This window comes from Equus przewalskii, chromosome 30 (genome assembly GCF_037783145.1).
Source record: "Equus przewalskii isolate Varuska chromosome 30, EquPr2, whole genome shotgun sequence".
Lineage (NCBI taxonomy): Eukaryota > Metazoa > Chordata > Mammalia > Perissodactyla > Equidae > Equus > Equus przewalskii.
The window spans coordinates 7,520,293-7,537,915 of NC_091860.1; the positions used below are offsets into that span (position 1 = coordinate 7,520,293).

The window sequence follows — 17,623 nt, forward strand, 5'->3', positions numbered from 1 at the left end:
TCTAAGGAGCATAAAGATCACATAATATGCCTCAGATCACAAAGCTAGTAAAAGTGAGGAACTAGAATTTGAATCCAAGACTGTTTAGCTTCAAAAGCTTCATATCACATTGGGCAGTTTAGGTGTTTATCATCCACTATGAATGAGATGTAAAAGACAATATGGCCTGAACATACTCACGGCTTTATTTTCCTGCAAAATGAACAAACCAAACAAAATACCATGCTTTAGCAGATAATATCACAGAAACGTCTGTGGCTGAACTGACATACCACAACATCAATGAAGATCTGGTACATCCATAACAGGATACAAATAGAAAAAGACCAAGTAACAAAGAAGAAAAGTGAAAAAACTTCTGATTCATGTTTAAATAGAGATATGGATAGATAAATTGACAGGAATATTTGCTTAATGCTTTTTTGATTTTGGGATCACTTTGCAAATAATTTTCACGGTAGTTGCATTTAGCTGGTAAGAACATTTTTGTTTTTATTCTTTCTAATTTTTTTCTGAATTTTGTAAGTTTTTGCTTTAAATATGAAAATTGATTTAGAAATATTAAATATTTCCCTAAGTATCAGGAGCGATTAATGATCCACTCCACCACTTCAGAAAGCACTGTGGAATTGGCATACCTAGAGCATTTTTGGCAATATGACCTGGAGATACTTTGTTTTTGGTAATGGAATCAGAAGTAGCAATTTGCATTTTAGCTAGGATTTTTTTGTTGCAAACAACAAAAACCAGCTCTGACTATATTAAGCAAAGTGGAAGTTATTGGAAAAGCTTAGAGAATTGCTGGAAAGCTGGGTCCCCCAGCTTGGACAAAGAACAGGAACCAATTTGCTCTCAAGGGTCAGGACACAAGTTCCCAGCAAAATTCATGCAGCAGTGACAACGTTTTGTCAACTTGTAACTGTTTTCATAACAGTGCTTCACTGATTCAAAATTCAAAGTTTCAAAGAGCGTCTGACTGTCCAATCCTCAAGCATAGGCTCCACGCCCGCCGTCTCTGCTCCTTCCCCAGCCTACAGCCTTTTGTTCCCATAAAGGAAAGCGGCCACCTCCTCCAAAAGTTACGCAAATAGAGAGTTCTCACTAAAGAGATTGCGATGCCAGCAGGATAGCCAGACAACAATGACCGCCTCCCTGGAACCAGCCTTCCGATGTCTCACTGACAATCGACACAAGGCTCTTGGTGAGTAAACTTTTAGGAAAAGAAATTTAAAAGTCTAATATCTTAGTCAAATTTCTTAGTTACATATGCTAAATTAAAATATAAATTAAATGTATTCTATAAAAGAATATATGAATTTAGAAATACCGCTTATTTCTTAATTATTGCTGTTTCTGTGCCAGTATTTATCAGAGGAACAAAAACTGAGTAGAGAGAGGTCTTTAAAAAGTATGTGACTGATTATACTAAAGGAAGTACAATGGGGAAAAGAAACACGAAATTGTGAGTAGTTAATAACAAAAGTAAGAAGAGGTAGATAGAAAAAAGAAATAAAGGATGGAGAGACAGTGTAAAGGGAAAAAAGGGAGAATACAGTGAGAAGCTTGGGTTCAAGTCTTGGGCCACTTCCTCCTCCTGCAGCCTCACTCCTGCTAACACATATCCTTCCTCACCCTTCCCTTGCCTTCACCGTGACTTGAATCGGTCCCAGTGAGTTCTCTGTAACTCACTATAACCTAGAAACAAACTCTATGCCAAGCCCCCTCCAGGGACTTAGGGCTCATTCAGATCCCAGAAAGCCAGGAGAACCAGTTCCTACCAAACGTAGCTTCCCTGCGTCATCAGAACAGGAGCTCCAGAAGGCTGTGGTGCTGCCAGCAGCAGCCGTGGTGAGCTTGGGCAGGAGCCTGGTGAACAGAGATGACAACAGTGACCAGGGACCTGTTCCTCCCTTTGTCTTCTTCAGCACTCAAAGCTTTTCCAAAAAAAAAAAAACAGGGAGCCAACTCCCAGGGGAGCCCAGTTGAGCAAACCAGAGGTCACCCACCCCTATGGCCTGCTGGTGACCCACCAGGAAATTCGCCAAAGCACATCTGTTGAGAAGTACTTTGTGACCATCCATCATGTTCTCCCTCAAATTTAGCTAAAACAGAATCTTACTTAGGTTTAGCTGTTTGGGTTTCAAATTTTTCTTCGATGAGCTTAAGCAAAAGGGACTGCTCTTGACCAACAACTTGCAGCAGTATAATTACTGCTTACTGAAATCTTGAAAAGTCCATGCAGTCCCGAAATTATAGTCCACTTTGAAAATGAATAGCTTATTAGACAAATACGCAAAACCTAAGAGTAGTATGCTCCTAGATTTTTGTCTACAACTCTAGGATTGTGATAAAGTCAAAAGTAGGAAGAGGTAGATAGAAAAAAAAATAGATTGTGATACAATCTTCCTACTCTGTGTTTTCTCAAAAGAGCATTTTTCTTTGCTTTAGGAGTCACCCTGTAACTCCCTTCCCATATTAACGGTGTGTCTCAACTGTGGCCAAGCTCTACTCTATTTTGTAAATCCATTTTTTTTCTATCAGAAATAGCAAGCGTGGAAACTTTTAAAAATGAATGACTATATCAGGACTAAGACTTGAGAAAGAATAAAAATAGGTCAATTTAGGCTTTATTTTTTAGTATTTTTTGTAGTTATGTATTTTTTTTAATTTAGTGTGTATTTTTGTCACAGAACAGCAAAAATGTAAAGAAGGTCATATGTTTAGAAAATTTTTTGCTAAAAATGTTGATATTTATTGAGAATAACAAAATTCTTAAAAAGGAGAGCTGTAGACTTTGCAAATTCTATTTGAAAATTACTGCAGATTTGGGAGTATATCCTGGTAATTGGGTAGTAGGCATATGATAATGTTTAATGCAGAAGACAATGGTTTCTAAGAAAATCAGAGTATGAGCCTTGTGTCACTGCGATGGGCTGGTGAAAGTTGAGAAGAATCAAAAGTACTTTAAGCTTTTATGGAAACCGTGCTTTCTGCGTGGACGTGAGGGCTTTAGAGCAGGCACAGCACAGGGGAGAGAAGCCTGGCTCTGTATTCCCAGGAAAAGGGAACTGGAGTTAAGAACATTCTGAAAGATCAGTGTCAAACTGGGTAGGGGTTATCTGGCTATCAAGAATGCATTTTCTACTTGGACTAGAAGGCCACACTTAGGGCTCAGATGGAAAGGAATGTGCTTCCTAAGTACCCAAGGGAACTGAGAAAAAGAAATTTAGCAGCTGCTTTAAATCTTCTTAGCAGAAGTCAGGGTATAGATGTAAACTAACTAAATAAACGGGCCTGCTCTTGGCCTGGCAGTGGAAATAAGTGAACTAGAATGGAAACTGGAAACAATTAAAATGACAGCTCTGTGTGGGAACACGAGTCAAAGGGCTTTAAGCAACACACGCTTATTCTTCTCCTTTATACACAACTTGTACCTAACAGTTTGCCTGGACTAGAGTAAACTAATTTATATGCCCTAACTGACAATAAAATGGAGCTGGAGTGAGACAGCATGCTTACGAGATCCCAAGGACATCCCAGGAGCAGAGTGTGAGCTCTGCAGGCTAACTATCTGGGTCTTCAATAAAGGTTTAGTAATGAATGAATGAAGCCCACTCAGCCCCCAAACCTGTTCTTTGAGCTGCTCCTGCTTAGTTTCCTCTACCTCTCAGTTTGGTAGCTACTCCCCCACCTTGTTGACAGCAAAAAGCAGCTGTTGCTTCTTTCTATTGTATGCATGCCCCTTTGCACGGCGACTTTGCAGCTCCTCCCATCAGGAGGCGGAGTCTATTTGCGGCACTCCTTAAAGCTGGACTTGACCACGTGCTTTGCTTTGGCCAATGAGATATTAGCAAATACAATGCAAGCAAAGGCTTGACGATTGTACAGAAGGGTTTGTCCTCTCTTGCTGTTGAGGACTCTACCCACTGTTACTCAGAAAAAGACTAGGCTAGTCTCCTAGAAGAGGAAAGAGCCTGTGGAGGGAGGACCCAGCCATCCCAGCTAATCCAGCCGCTTCAAGTGAGGCCCGTATACATAGAGTGGGCCAGTACAGCTGACCCCACGTGGAGGAGACAGACCCAAATTGCTGATGCACAGAGTTGTGAGGGAACAATGCAACTCTGCTTTAAGTCACCTCATTCTGGGAGTGATTTATTATAAAGCAGAAGTTAACACTATTGCTAAAGAGTAGATACCAATTATTATTGTTCAAATAGAAAATGTTGTTACAGGGCTTTAGCAAACACACATATGAGAATGAAGTTTTTTGAATACTAAAATCTAATATATCTTTATTCTTATATTAATTTATTACGTATTTTAAAGAATAATACTATTTAAAGCAAGAGAAAGAATTACAAAACCTAGCTACAATTGGGTAATTCATTGGAATTCAAATATCCTCAGTGTACAGTCCACAGCCAGCAAAGTACAGCCCGCAGGCCGAGTCCTGACCCTGGCCGCCTGTTTTTGTAAATAAAGTTTTATTGGAACACGGCCATGCTCATTCCTTTACCTATTGTCTTTAGCTGCTTTCGTGCTACAGCAGCAGAGTTGAGTAGTTGAGACAAAGACCTTATGGCTTCCAAAGTCTAACATATTTGCCATCTGACCCTTTTAAAGAAAAGCTGGCTGACTCCTGTTCTAGTGCTTACCACTGTAATTCAATAAATGTTACCTATCATCATCTTCATCAAACATTGTCATTATCCCTATTATTGTTGCCCATGGGTTGCAAGTGGAAAATAATTTTCCCTTGATGAAAGAGCAGACGCCTAAAATATAAAATTACTATTCCTAATCTTTACATGAACATTATAGTCAACAGGTGAAGAGAAACACATATTCTTCTCCTTATCTGGGTAAGTACTGACAAAGGAACTTGCCTTGTACTAAAATGTATTTATTTGCCATCTAAGTCCATATATATAATTTTTACATAATTGGGAAGATATACTTCCTTTAAAAACCTTTTTAGATAATCATTAACCAAAATCAGCTTAAAATAAATATGGACTAAAATGCAAAACTTAGGCTAGATTTACTATGTGAAACTAACAGTTAGTGGTGTTTAGGGATCATATTAGCTGTTGCCAAAAAATCTTAAATCTGTATTTCAACAGATGGTACAGTATTCTGGGGTGCTCAGAAAGGAAGGAAAATCCAGGAAAGGAAGGTATCTGTTTTCGCCTCCTTTCTTTTTATTTCTTCTTGACTTTCTTCTTAAATCTGATTATTTGAGTCTTTCTTAAATTCTGGGAAATTCTTAGCCATTATATCTTTAAGTATTTTCTTCCCCTATTCTCTTTCTTACTTCCTTCTGGAACTCCAATTACATGCATATTATTCTAATGCCATGTCTCTTAATCTCCCTCTCACATTTTCTATCCCATTATCTCTCTTTAACTGTAATTATTGCATAGCCAATCTACTATATCTCTAAGTTTATTTATCAAAATTTTCGTTTCTAAGGCCAGCCCTGATGGCCTTGTGGTTAAGTTCAGTGCACTCTGCTTTGGCAACTCAGGTTCAGTTCCTAGGTGTGGACCTACACCACTTGTCTGTCAGTGGCCATGCTGTGGTGGCAGCTCACATACAAAAAGAAGATTGGCAGCAGATGTTAGCTAAGGGAGAATCTTCGTCAGCAAAAAAAAGAAAGAAAGAAAAGAAAAAAATTCTAGAAGTCCTGTATAGTACTTTTATTTTTAATGTCTGGTTAGTTTTTAGGTCTCTTGTTTCATAGTCATACATCTGATACCCTCTTTTATTTATTTAAGCAAATTAAGCTTACTTATTTTACATTCCAAATCTGGAAAGTTAAACACCTTTAGTCTTTGCAAGTCTGATTCTATTATTTATTATTTCTGCTGACTCTCACTCATGGTGGCTTGTGTCCTCATGTGTTTTCTGTTTTCTGAGTGTAAGTTAATGTTCGCTGTAAATTTTATCACCTTATTCTTTGAAGCCTGTGTTTAAGTTGGGTTCCTCCAGAATAGATTTTCCTTTGTTTCTTCTAGGTGCCTCGGGGCACATAAGTAGCATGAATTTGTACCCGAAAACTGTAAGAGGACCTGCTTGTTAGGAATTCTCAGGGAAACTTTTCCACCTACCTGCCTCCAGCCAGAGCCACTGCTAAAAGAGGCAAGTTCTAGGGGCTCGCCCCGTGGTCAAGCGGTTAAGTTCAGGCGCTCCGCTGCAGGCGGCCCAGTGTTTAGTTGGTTCAAATCCTAGTTGCGGCAATGGCACTGCTTGGCGAGCCACGCTGAGGCAGCATGCCACATGCCACAACTAGAAGGACCCACAATGAAGAATATATAACTATGTACTGGGGGGCTTTGGGGAGAAAAAGGAAAAAATAAAATCTTTAAAAGAGACAAGTTCTATTACTGTCTTACTCGAGGGGTAGGCTTCGCATATTTAACACATAAAAATACAGGACACTAGTTAAATTTGAATTTCAAGAAAACAACAAATAAATTTTTAGCATATGTGTATTCTTTATCTAGAGATGGATCATTTTCTAGTTCATCCACTGTGGGGTCTTCTGTCAGGGTTTTGACTTTATGTGGGGTCTCTGACCTGACTTTCCACCTTGTGTGGGCCCTCTGCTGTAGCTGCTGTCCTCCTTACCTACAGAAATGAGCAGATGCGTTCAAGATAGCGGCTGCTTTAGTGCATACTTCTCTGGACTCATGCTTTCTTATCCTTATTTTTTTGTTTTTCGCTTTCTCTCTCTCTCTCCTTCGTTCCTTCCTTCCTGGCTTCCCTCCCTCGCACCCCCCGAGGATGTCCTTTACTTTACTATTGAGCTTCATCCTCAATTTTAGTAAAAAATAGGTTACTTAAGACATTAAACACTTGCATTTTGTTGTTGCCTGAGCTTTATGTGTGCAGTAGGGCCTAGGGACTTTGTTTAAAGCCCATAATTAGCACAAAGTGAGCCTGTATGTCTTCTTTATCTTGCCAATTTGGAATGGTTTATACCAATAAAAAGAATGAATTTTTAAGAAATATATTCAAATTCTGACTGTCAGTCAAAGTTTTGGGAAATGAAGAAAAATACAGTCACGTGCTTTTATGTAATCAATACCTAGCTCCTTGTTTTAATGTGTATGTTTTTATGTTTAAAGAATCTTCTTGGCCAGGAAGTTAATAAATTTAAAAGCCACTCCAACTTTTCGGCTGAGAAGATATACGTATGAGAAAATATAGGTGTTTTACAAGTGACAAGCTTAGGAGAAGATGGACCCAAGAACTGAAATACATATGATAAGTACAATAAAAATTGGAATACAAAAGTCACTGTCTCAGAACTTTGAAAGCATGGATTCTATGCCTTCTGACCCAATGTTTGTTTTGTTTTGTCTATGTCAGGAAGCTCCTAAGAGCTCTTTGTCATTCCTGTAAAATTTCAGGAGGGTGTGGCTAAGTATCAGTCTTGTTAAAATTTATTTTGTTGGCACATGATGGCCCTATCAATCTTAGCTTGGGGAGATTTTCTCTGTTATTTCTTTGGCTACTACCTCTCATTTCTTTTTTTTCTCTTCTCTCTTTTACCTCTTCTCTCTTCCTGGAATTTAATTAGTCCTCTTGGATTAATCCTACATGCCTCTTAATTTCTTAGTCATATTTTCTATCTTTGCTTTTTTAGCTGTCTGAAAGTTTATCTTGACTTAGCTTCTTAATTCATAAATATGATCTAAATAAAAATAATTCAGATAGTATATCTAAATTAATTCTCGCTTAATATTTTATATTTCTCTTGTCACAGTTAAGATATAGTAACTAAAAAAGAGCCTTAATCATTATTAAACACTTTGCAATAATTTTCCTAAATTTTATAAAAAGCTTACCTATTAAAAGACAATGATCTGAAAAGGTTGGCTGATTATAGATATGCGTTTCATAAACAACTTGTATAAATAACAAAAGTGACTAATGGCAGAGTAGGATCAAAATACATTGACTCTGAATTGAACCTAAATGAGTCCACAATGGTTAAGTATCCTCATCAGCCTACTCCAAAATGGAAATATCCACTTCTAATAAATATATTTTACTTCTCTCTGCAGAAGTAGCAGTTATTAAATCTTTTAATGTACCTACAGTTATGAATTATTTTCATTAGCCTAGCTCCAAATGGAAATATCAACCTGTAACAAATGCTTGCTTTGTTAACAAGTATTAATTAAAATTAATTAAATAAAATTAATTTTTGTTAATTAAAAGGGTAACTTTTAAATATCTAGACAAACATACCTAGTCCCACTTCTTCATTTTAATATTGAAGAATCTGAATCACACAGATTAAATGGTTTGTGTAAGATAACACAGCTAGAAACAGGGTGGGTTTTTTTGGTGAGGAAGATTGGTCCTGAGCTAACATGTATACCAGTCTTCCTCTCTTTTGTATGTGGGATGCTGCCTCAGCATGGCTTGATGAGCAGTATGTAGGTCCACGCCCAGGATCCAAACCTTTGAACCCCAGGCCACTGAAGCAGAGTGGGCAAACTTAACCAGTATGCCACCAGGTCAGCCCTAGGAACAGGCTTTCTTGATCCCTACCTCATTAAAAACAATTCATTGTCTTAACTATCAGCAAGACTGGTGGTTGGTGACAGTAAGAGGTAGCCTTGGAAACAGGCAGATTTATTAGGGAAGAAAAGGTTGTGCACAGAGCTGATTTGGGTAAATCATACCAAAATGATCACCTGAACACTGTGAAGCCCAAATTAAACTATCACAGACACCGAGCATTGGACTCTTGAAGGTGGTGAGTTAGGGAGAGGGATGTAGCATAGTAAGCTGTTACTGAAACAGTGCTGTAGGCAATAATAGACACATGTAAATAAAATAGTGTGTAATGTGGGCTCACAATCTCTGTGCTAAAGCCGTGGCTGCTTTTCTTTCTCACTCATCTCTCAAAGCCTCCTTCCCTTCTCTGTTTTCTTTCCCCATCAACACTCCGCTCTATAACTTATTTTAACCAGATTATTCCTCCATAATTAATTTTTTTACATGGTAGGAGAAAGGGTAAAAAGTATGGAACACAGGGGCAGTGTAATTTCTCTTAAGTCCTGAATTCTCTAGACTTAGTCTTAGCTGTAAAATGTACTAATTTCCCTATGTATTTAAGTTAAGGGTAAGTTAAAAATAAAGCCTTATTCTTTCCTTTTACAAGAATTAGAGGATTGCTACATTATACACCTCGTGATCCATATTTTGGGAAAAAACTCAAAGAAAAATAAAGATCATTAAACTTACCATAGATTTCTAAGACTAGACGCTCTTCTCCCTATGAATATTACTGAAGAGAGAATTAGATACTTTTAAAGAAATAATCTGGAAATGCCTCTAACTATGAAATTTACCAAATAGAGGCTCAAGTACCTGTAAAGGAATAAGAAAATAGCAGAACCCTCCTCTCTAATTCTATTTTCTTCTTCTGATCTATGCTTTCTTCTAAATATGCAACATCTACCTCGACATAGCACTAACTTAGCTCTTGGTTGTGTGCGGTGCTGGCAGCCAGTGTGTCATTAATCTGAAAAGACTGTCCCCTCTCATCATGTTGTCAAAAAGTAAGGAAACCTGAGAATTTCTCAGTGGTATTGATGACACGTGGGTCCAGGCCAATTTGCAGTGATTCCATACCCTATTTTAGTCCCTTGTTGATAATGGAGTCCTCAGTGTGTTCTTTCTTTTAAAAATCTCTTATATTTTGAGTAAATTGATGTTCAATTTGTTTGTGAAATTTTTATTTCTATCATGTAGTGCTATCACAGAAATGATAATCTTAAAGTGTGAACACATAACGTTATACTTCTAGCTTCTCAACGTTATGGTCTTTCTAATTCTGCACTGTAGGAGTTTGCGTCTAGGGCTGCTTAGCCTCTGTCTGAAAAGTAGCAAAGTTCCAGCTCAGACCCTGGAATAATTCCGATCCCCTGCATGTGGTGGATGAGGAAACCGAGGTCAGCAGATCATCAGCCCAATGTTGGAGCAGGCTGTAACTTCTGGTAGCATCTGATCCCTGCACTCCAGTATTTTCAGGAAAGTGATTACTCATTTATACTTGTGCACCTGAGTCCTTCCCTTCTGCTTTGGTAGGTCAGAAACTTGACGGCCACTTTTCTCCCTGCACTACACTGCCCCCACCCCCTGCAAACTGGATTCTCCTCCATTTCCTCAATTCCGTCTAGCCCTGGTGAGTGAACTGCCCCTCTGAATGTCACTGTTGTGTGACTAAGCATCCAATAGCTACTCCTGGACCTCCCTTTCTTTCTGGAGCTTTTCCAACGGCCCGGGATTTGGACATCCACCAGTCACCTGTCTTTGCTGACAGCAGTGTGGTAGAGCTCAGGTTCAAGCCCAGATTTCGTCACCTCCAAGGACTGTGCTTGTCTGCACTAGATCCTAGCATTATCTATCCTGACATTTTTACAGTGTTCCCCAAATGAGGGATTTGGCAGAGGGGGCTCTGCAAAGAAGCCCTCTGGAGAACACTAGCTTCCTAAACCGTCACCTTATGGGGCAAAAGCCAACTTTCTTTGTCTAGTTGATGTCAGTGTGACTGAAGGCCTCAGTGTTCCTAGGAGGAGATAGTCTAGCAGGCCTAGGGCATGGGGGTGAAGATGGCCCACCATAAGGTGACCTTCTCATTTGGCAGCAAGGGCAAATTTGAAGCTTTCTTGGTCTATAAATCAGTCTATAAAAATAAAGTAAGGCTTTGGAGTAACAGCCACTAGCTTTGAGGAGTCAAACAGTCATCCAACATCCAACATCTTACATCAGTGTCTTTCTGAGGCAGAAGGAAAGTCATATGCCTACTCTCTTTTGAAATGAAAGCAGAAGTTATTTTTGCTGCAGAGCTGTAGCTTAACATTTTCAGCAAGACATGGATGCCTTTTCTCAATCTTCATCTAGCATGCTCTGACTACAACTCTCTCTTCAGAGTTCAGTGGAACTGAGACCAGGGTCCAGGTGGATGATTAAGGCCTGAATCCCAAACTTGCCTTGGATCATACCACTGTTTCAGGTAAAATCAGGGGGTAGCTCAGCCTAAATTATGCAAATTATTATCTGTTGCAGCCCTGAGAATATGCCTCCCAGATCTCCTACTGCAGGAAGCATAATCGACCTCCAGCCCTAGTTGCAAGGCCACGCTTCCAACCACCTGGCTGCTCCCAGCCCCTGACTGAGCATGGCAGGAATACCACAGAGGCCCATTCCTGGGAGACAGGGCCTCCTCTAATGGGTGTCTTTGGCTCGAAGACTCCCTTTTGACCTTGATGAAACTTTCTTAGAACCACACGGTAGTCAGTGGCTTTCCTCCATTCCCTTCTTCCTTCTTTCTTTCCTCCCTCCTTTCTCCTCTCCTTCCCTCCTTGCCTCTCTCCTTCATGGGTATCAGACCTGCCTTATGGTCTGATGGCTCTTCCTGCCTCCTCCTCCTCCATCCCCATTTTCCCTCACAGATGTTTTCCCCAATAAATCTCTTACACATTTAATCTCTTCTCAGCATCTGTCTCTCAAAGTACCTGGACTAAATCATTATTTAACTATTTTGTTTTGCTTGCATTATTTAGGACCAAACATAATTTTTTAATTCAGGGTCAAATATCATTCCTTAGAAGGAGGAAGACCTAAAAATAAAGAAATATATATGTGAATTATATTGATGAATTAGGTCTGTTGACTTAAACATGTGGAAAAGTGTTCCAGTTGTGAATGACCTAAAATCTCTAGCGCAAGGCCCTATCAAGTGGAAGAGCCATTGGAAGAACCAGAAGGAAAGAGGTGAGACAAGCCAATTCCCCTTGTTCTAGGTGTACGAGAATGAATTTACGGAGGCGGTCATGCAACCTAGAAGCCATAGCACTGCTCAGAGCTTGGCCAGGGGTGGAAGGGCTCTGAGAGACATGTTATCCCCTGGTTATCTATCCACTCATCCACACACAGTAAAATCCACTGAGCACCTGCTCTACAATGAGCAGTGTGCTGGGCCCTGAAGATAAGAGAGGTCAGACAGGAGCCTTGCCCTCAAAGCTGATAGGGGCAGCCCTTTCCAAACCATCACTTTGCATTTATACTTTTGCCAGGAGCACAGGTGTCCATCAGTTAACACCATATAATGCTTTTATCTGATCTAACCTATCACTGGTATCAGTAGTCCAATTTTGTTAGTTAAATCAATAATGTCTTTTATAGAATTTTTTTCCCATCCAGTCTAGGGTCAGTTCAGTCGAGGGTCAGGTATTGCATTTGGTTGTCATGTCTCTTTAGTCTCCTTTGATCTAGAACATTTCTATAGCTTTTCTTGATGTTTGTGAAAAATAGAGTTCCCTTGCCCCCCCCCTTTTTTTTAATAGACTATTCCTCACTTTGGGTGTGGCTAGTGTTTCCTCATTATTAGATGCAATTCTTGGCCAAAATACTACATAGGTGACCTACCCTTCTCAAGGTGTCACTTCTGGAGGCACATGATATTCGTCTGTTCTTCATTGGTAATGTTGATTTAGGTCACCCCAGTCAAGTGTTGTCCAATTTTCCACTGTATAATTGCTGTTTTCTTCCCTCTTGCAGCTAATAAGCAATCTCAAGGAAGACACCAAGCTCTTCCTCAAAATACCTAGACTGATCATCCACTGATGCTTCTGGCCTGACCCAGGCTTTACTGTGAGAGTCCAGCTCCAGCACGCCCTTCACATTGATATGGGTGCCTTCAGCAACTGTCCTCCTTTATCCCCAGTTATTTATCTGTTTATTATTGGTTATTGGGCATTATTGTCAGTATGGACTCACAGATTACTATTTTCCCCCTTGGCTTATAATTTATTAACACAATTATTTTGGTGCTCAAATTGTCCTGGATCTGGCCTTTGGATGCACCATCAGGCTGGCTCCTGTGTCTTTATGACATGCCGTGCGTAGTTTGTTTTTTTTTTTTTTAAATAACTGCATTCTAATAATAAATTCCACTATTACTGGAAAAAATAAAAGCAGACTTTTAAAAATGCAAATCTCATCTAAAATAATTTCAGGCTGCTTTTTTGTTGCTTGAATTGTATTGCCCCTAGTCCTTTTTGTTATAAAGGTTTTTATTAATTTTTTTCAATAAATACAAATTTCTTGAGGAGCCATAGTGTGTTATGTGCCCGAAATTTTATTGAGGCAAAAAGGGAAGGTAAAAGAAGTATAACCTTCTTCCTTGCATCAAGGAATTGATAGTATAGCTATGGACAGAAGGTCTCTTCCAACGTTTGAATAACAATTGGTGGCAAAGCACATGTGAAGATGAATAGAAGTTAAGTAAAACCTCCTACTTCTAATCAGTTGCAAGGGAAACCCAATCAATTCATCCCTGATGCCAGCCCAGCCTTCCTGAGCTCTCCCAGGGGCTGCGGACAGCCTGAAACCCACACTTTCCAGTCTCCCCGGTGCACTGGGCAGCACCTGAGAGGCCCTGGTGGACAGAAGATAAGCCGGGAACTTCTTCCCCAGAAGCCAGTGGCCATCTGCAGATGCAGACACCTGGTGTGGGTGTTCGTCTGTGGTTTTTGGTTGTACTCTGAGAATCACCTGCGTCAGTGCTGAAGGATTGGTGGGAGATTCTTTGTGATCCATGCCTTCTACTGTTTCTGTATCTTCGGAAGTTGTGTTAAGTCTTTAGTTCCCAGTAATAAACTTCTTAGTCAAACTACTTAGGTGGCTCCTGTTTTCCTGACCAATAGAATGTGACTTAGCCATTTCTTATGTGTCACACACTTACATAGCATTTGCTATGATCCAGGCACTGTGCTTTACAAATATTAACTCATTTAATCTTTATAATAATGCTGTGAGTAGGTCTATTATTTTTCCCTGATAGGCACAGAGGGAACTTGCCTAAGGTCACCGAGCCAGTAGGTAGTGGAGCTGGGATTCAAACATGGCTAAGGAGTTCATGCTTTTATTCTTCTAATTTTTACAAATAATACCTATGGGACTATATTAGTCTGCTCAGGCTGTCTTAAAAGATAATCATAGATCGGGGGGCTTAAACAACAGAAATTTATTTTCTCACAGTTGTGGAGGCTAGAATTCAAGATCAAGGTTCTGGCAGAATCGATGTCTGGTAAGGGCTCTCTTCCTGGCTTGTAGAGGGTTGCCTTCTCACTACGGCCTCACATGGCCTTTTCTCAGGAGAGAGAGAGAGAAAGTGACAGAGAGAGAGAGAGAGAGCATGCGCTCAAGAGAGCGCTTTCTAGTATCTTCTTATAAGTACACGTGCTGTCAGATCAGGGCCCTAACCTTATGACCTCATTTAATCTTTTTTTCCAGTTTTATTGAGATATAGTTGACATACAGCACTGTATAAGTTTAAGGTGTACAGCATAATGTCTCAACTTACATATATTGTGCAATGATTACCACAATAAGCTTAGTTAACATCCATCATCTCCTATAGATACAAAAAACACGTTACTTCCCTTGTGATGAGAACCCTTAGGATCTACTGTCTTAACAGCTTTCAAATATACCATACAGCAGTGTTAACTGCAGTCGCCATGCTGTGCATCACCCAGCACTTGTTTATCTTATAAGTGGAAGTTTGTGCCTTTGACCCCCTTCATTCAATGGCCCCCCTCATTTCATCCTAATTACTTCTGTAAAGGCCCTATCTCCAAAAACAATCACATTGGAGGTTAGGGCTTCAACATATGGATTTTGGGGGATTCAAACATTCAGTCCACAACAGCGACCAAAATAACACCAACAAACAGTCTTACCAACTATCATTATGTTGTGTGGCACCAAGAATGCAGTGTCTCTTTTCCTGGGCTTTGAAGGAAATGCGTGGTTCAAAATGTTTTTTTCACCTCTCTCTATTGTGGGACCTTGCCCAGGTGATTTAATCTGGCTGAGCCTGTTTCCCCATCTGAAAATGGGGTAATAGTACCTATCTTGCAGGGTTGTTGTGAGTATTAAATAAAATAACAATACAAAATTCATAGTCTAGTACCAGCCACACAGTAGCTACTCAATATATCTTAGCTCCCCATTTTGAGTTCTCTTCACATGATGGTGACCAACACAGTGGATCTCTCCTGCTGCTTCTTTTGCAGCAGCATTCTCACCCACGCCTATTTGTCAACCCCTGTCAGTCATAGTGTAGGAGATCTTGTAGCTTGGCTCACTCTGCCCCCATCCCACTTCTTCGAGTGGGACTTACTCCAGAGACTAGTCAAGAGGAGACCGTTATCTCCCATCTCGTGTACAGCTTGGGTTCCACATGTACCCAGCCCCCACCGAGCAGCCACACACACACAATACGTGGAAGGTAGAAGACACAGATGCTGTGTTTCTGCTGCTTCATGGGGGCATTTGATTTTTCTGAGGCAGGAGTAGCAGAGAGGCAGAGTGAGGGCATCTCTTTTGTGGTTGGAGCACAGCAAAAGCAGTGCAGTCTCGGAACCTGAAGCAGGGCAGCAGCTCCCGGATCCTCTGGATTCCTGATGGTAACTGAGGAGACAGTTTCCTCACGGTGCTAGTTCTGTGGTGTTGGTCTTGTGGTTAGCTCTGAAAGCTCAGCCAGAGTCTGCTCCTCCAGCCTTTGCAATGATTTTGTAGACCCAATTCCATGTGTAATCCCTTTCTGCTTAAATGTGCTGGAGTCATTACTGTCTGAAGCTGAACCTGGCTCAGACAAACACTCAGAGATAAGAGGAAAGTTACACGGTACATTAGGATATGAGCTCCATGAGAACAGAACTGTTTCCTCTGTTCTCTGTGGTATCCCCAATGCCGAGAACGGTGCCCAGCATAACTGCTCAGTAAATATTTGTGGAACTATTGACTAAACTGGTAATTAAATTCTTACTGCCTTAATAGTTATTTGTTGCTGCATAAAAAATTACCTCAGACTTAGTGGCTTAAAACAGCAAACACTGGTTATCTCACAGTTTCTATGGTTCAGGAATCCAGGAACAGCTTAGTGGGGTGATTCTAGGTTGGGGTCTCTCACAGGCTGCAGTCATCTCAAGGCTGACTGGGGGACACCCCCTGCCAAGCTCACTCACAGGCTGTTGAAGGGGGCCTCATTTCTTCACTGTATGGACCACTCCACAGGCTGCCTGAGGGTGCTCATAACATGGCAGCCTGCTTCCTTCTCCCCAGGGCTTCCCCACGAGACAGCAGATGATTTTCCCCGGTGTGAGTGATGAGAGAGAGAGACAGAGATAGAGAACTGCACACCCCCAAGACAAAAGCCACAGTCTTTTTTTTTTTATTTTTTTTAAAGATTTTATTTTTTTCCTTTTTCTCCCCAAAGCCCCCCAGTACATAGTTGTATATTCTTCGTTGTGGGTCCTTCTAGTTGTGGCATGTGGGACGCTGCCTCAGCGTGGTCTGATGAGCAGTGCCATGTCCGCGCCCAGGATTCGAACCGACGAAACACTGGGCTGCCTGCAACAGAGCTCGCGAACTTAACCACTCGGCCATGGGGCCAGCCCCAAAAGCCACAGTCTTTTTATAACCTAGTCTCAGGAATGACATCTCATCTCACACCCGTTAAGATGGATGTTATTTTAAAAACCCAGAAAGTAACAAGTGTTGGTGAGGGTGTTGAGAAATTGGAACCCTTGTGCGCTGCTGGTGGGAATGTAAAATGGTGCAGCTGCTATGGAAGTTCATCAAACAATTAAGTATTGAATTACCATATGATCCAGCAATTCCACTCGTAGGTATATACCCCAAAGAATTGAAAGCAGAGACTTATACACCCATGTTCTTATCAGCATTATTAACAACAGCCAAAAAATGGAAGCAGCCCAAGTGTTCACTGCTGGATGAATGGATAAATGAGATGTAGTATATACATACAATGGAATATTATTCAGTCTTAGGAAAAAAAAAGGAATTCTGACACATGCTACAACATGGATGAACCTCGAGGATATTACGCTAAGCAAAATAAGCCCGTCTCAAAAGGACAAATACTGTATGATTCCACTTCTATGAGGGACCTGGAATAATCAAACTCATAGAGAAAGAAAGTAGAATGGTGGCTGCTAGAGGCTGAGGGCAAGGGTGAATGGGGAATTGTTTAATGGTACAGAGGTTCAGTTTGGGATGAGTATTAAATAAAATAATGATACAAACATTTCTGGAGGTGAATGGTGGTGATGGTTGCACAGCAATGTGAATGTCACTGAACTGAAGCATATGCTAAAAAATCACACTCACAGTTTCTATGAGTCAGGAATCTGGGAGCCGCTTAGCTGGGTAATTCCAGTTTGGGGTCTCTCACAAGGCTGAACTGTACACTGAAAAATGGCTAAAATGGTCAATATGGTGTTATGTATATTTCACCACAATTTTAAAAAATAAATAAAAAATAAGGAAGAAGTGACATTTCATCATTTCTGTCAAATTCTACTGGCTAGAAGTAACCAGATCCAGCCCACACTCAAGGAGAGAAGAATTAAGCTCCACCTCATGAGAGGAGAAACGAAGAATTTGTGGATATATTTTTAAAACCACCACACCTTTTAAAGACTTCCATTTCAAAATAGACAATTGGTATAAGGACAGGAAAATACACAAAGTGTTTGCACAAAGCACTTGTTGGCAACTCCTTCAG

The 17,623-nt window shown here is 40.4% G+C and overlaps 1 long non-coding RNA gene across 1 annotated transcript; it reads left to right on the top strand.

Annotated features, from left to right (window-relative positions):
* Nucleotides 1–1,092: 1,092 nt before the first annotated feature.
* Nucleotides 1,093–13,702, top strand: LOC139080508 (uncharacterized). Its single transcript, XR_011535065.1, has 3 exons — nt 1,093–1,201; nt 9,868–11,799; nt 12,586–13,702. It is a non-coding gene; the product is annotated as an uncharacterized lncRNA (long non-coding RNA).
* Nucleotides 13,703–17,623: the final 3,921 nt, after the last annotated feature.